This window comes from Lissotriton helveticus, chromosome 10 (assembly GCF_964261635.1).
Source record: "Lissotriton helveticus chromosome 10, aLisHel1.1, whole genome shotgun sequence".
In the NCBI taxonomy this organism is placed as follows: Eukaryota; Metazoa; Chordata; class Amphibia; order Caudata; family Salamandridae; genus Lissotriton; species Lissotriton helveticus.
In genome coordinates, this window is record NC_136071.1 from 953,139,902 (window position 1) to 953,142,668 (window position 2,767).

The 2,767-nt window shown below is 42.2% G+C and overlaps 1 long non-coding RNA gene across 1 annotated transcript; it reads right to left on the reverse strand.

Moving 5' to 3' along the window:
- Nucleotides 1-1,904: 1,904 nt before the first annotated feature.
- LOC144785561 (uncharacterized) lies at nt 1,905-2,767 on the reverse strand. The gene is made up of 3 exons (XR_013601963.1): nt 2,712-2,767; nt 2,538-2,598; nt 1,905-2,055 (listed from the first exon to the last, which is right to left on the reverse strand). It is a non-coding gene; the product is annotated as an uncharacterized LOC144785561 (long non-coding RNA).

A 2,767-nucleotide genomic window follows, 5' to 3' on the forward strand; every position in this document is an offset into this window, starting at 1 on the left:
AGAGGCAACAACAACGGGATGAAGTCTTTTACAAGGTTTGGAGGGAGAGGGTCGGTGAAGTTATTAGCCGGGTTCAGTGCAGTAAGCATTTTAAGAATAGGTTCTTCATTGTAGGTATTAAAAGACGACCAAGATGCTTTATTTTTTAGATCGAACTTTGATGACTTTGGCTGTGCAGCACTTAGAGGGAAAGGTGAGGGGTTCGTATGGGAGACAGTAAGAGCAATTAGATAGTTGTGAAGGTCTTTCTTTATGGTTTCAGTCTTTTGAGTGAAGAATGAGACAAAATCTGTACAGTTTGGTTGTGAGCCACATTTATCTAGAGGGAGGTGCGGTGCATCTTTCAATTGAGTTTTGATTAACTCAAAAAGTTTTCTGGGACGATTTTTTGCCTGGTCTAATTGGTGTTTGAAGAAGTCTGCTTTAGTGTGCTTGATCTTTCTATAGTATGCATTTCTCTTCTTTCTTAGTATCTTGAGATGGATGGCACTTGGAGCAGCTCTCCATCTGCGTTCAGTTATTCTTAGGGCTGGTCTGTCCTCGTTTATTCTACCATCGTACCAAGGCTTCGAAACTTTTGTAGAGACTCTTCAATTTAAGGAGTGGCACCTCATTTAGAATGACATTCATTGAATTAAAGTAGTGGTTGGTGAGCTTATGAACATCTGATATCCCATCAGGAGGAAGAAGTAGGTTGTAGTTCTGAGCAGTGTTCATGCTAGGGACAATGCACAATATAAACAGGAAGGGGACCCATCAGCGAACTGTAGCTAAAAATCAGGGGAACATTCAAATTCTGTGGTATAGATGAGGATTAGGAAAAAGTAAATTGGTGCTAAGGACTGCTGCCAAAAAGTTTTAAAAAAAAGACAAAACCAGCACAGTTATGGCACAGCTCTTAAGTAGTGCAAAAAAGGCCTACCGATCTCTACTATGTTCCACAATGAAAAGATATGCTGCATCAAAAGGAATACACATCCACTCTGTACATGGTCATAAGGACCAGGCCAATTTCTGGCTCTACATCAACACCTTAAACAAAAGATCCAGTAATAGAGGGAGTAGTGTCCCATCAGACAAATGAATCAATTTTGTATGCAGGCTCTGCTCCAACACAGGAACACCCAATAATGTATATAAGGATCTGCCTGGTGAGCCTCAAGACAGTATCGGACAAATCACCAAAGCGGAAGTCCGCAAAGTCATCAAGACCTTCAGACATAATGGGGTGCCTAAACCCAATGGACTACCTGGCTCCCTATTCAAAGCCGATCTGGATTTCTGGACATAACTTCTTACACTTTTGTATAAAGAATGTTTCTCCAATGAGCAGGTGCCATAGTCCTGGAGAGTCCGCATTTTATTCCAAAACAATTGAGGAAGTGAAGAGGTGTTGACAGAATCACCCTCCGGTCAGATATGTATAAACAAAAAGATTCTATCAAAGTGTAGTGATTTTTATTATTTTTATTAAATACTGTGGGTGAAAAAAACTAATAGATGAGCTCTCTCTTAGGGTGGTAAAGATGGGAGCACAGTGTGCTTTTTAAAATACCCCTCACACACTAAAAAAATCCAGTAGTGTCATGCTTCATCATTGGGGTCTTCCCGTCCCTCTACGGGGCGGGGCGTGCTACGACCTGACCGACTATGCGGGAGCACTAGTATAGTGACAGGACTATGTGACTGTGCAAGTGTGGGTGATGTCAGTGAAGTGTAGGGACCTAATTATGTGTGGGAATAAAAAAATTAAAAATCCTCTGGCTAGTGGAAAAAAACAATTTATTCACTTCCCTAGCTGGGGACGTTAAGAAGGGGGTTTTGGGGTAGAGCAATTCGCTACTACCTGGTCTACATGTTTCGTAGGCAGTCCCCTACTGCCTACTCATCAGGACCTTCTAATGGTCCCTACTGGAACAAAGCTCAGTTGCTAAATGTAATAAGCCTGTCGTCCTAGAGACCAGCAGTAAAAATCCACTGCTAGTTTCTGCTTCAGGGCATGAGCTGGCCCTCTGTAAGCAAAAGGTTTCAAAAATAATGACCTGAATGTGGTCTCTGTAAAATAAGGAGAAAAAAAGGGAGAGAAACATACAGAATTATACAATGATACTGTAATCTGTCTGTGAATGCTCATTATTGTTGGCGCCACAGGAGTTGCAATTGCCCATACCACAGATGATACACGTAAGACTTTATGGACAGAATGAATGGTCAATCCTCCATCCCCTAAATGTTTGTTTCATAATGAACATTGTCACGCCCCTTTTGATATAGGCTGTTTTTATGGCGCGAATGATAATGCAATCTGCCATCCCCTATATGTTCGTTGTTGTCGACGAACATAGGGAAGCCCCTTGTAATTAGGGCTGTATCCATCATCAACATACACACACTCTCACGACTCAATACATACAACGGAACTCTGCAGGGTAAAAATAGAGGAACCCGACTTGATCAATAACTGTAGTGATCTGAGGAACGATCGTTCTAAAAACCAAGGGGCACACCCCAATCATAAAGTAGTGTGCAATACATACTGCTGTTGCGCAGAAGATATGCCCCATGAGCTGGTACTTGGTAGGTATTCAACGCGGCGTCCTGAAAAGAGAGAGACCGCGCCCTTAGCAAACTCGTCAATATACACCCATGTCATGTAGCCCTCGTCTTGTTAGCCAAGTGTTTAGCGACTTTTGGCAAAGTCAAATACTCACAGTGACCGCTATATCATTAAGGCTTACTTCTACCACGAGGTACCGCTCCGAAGACT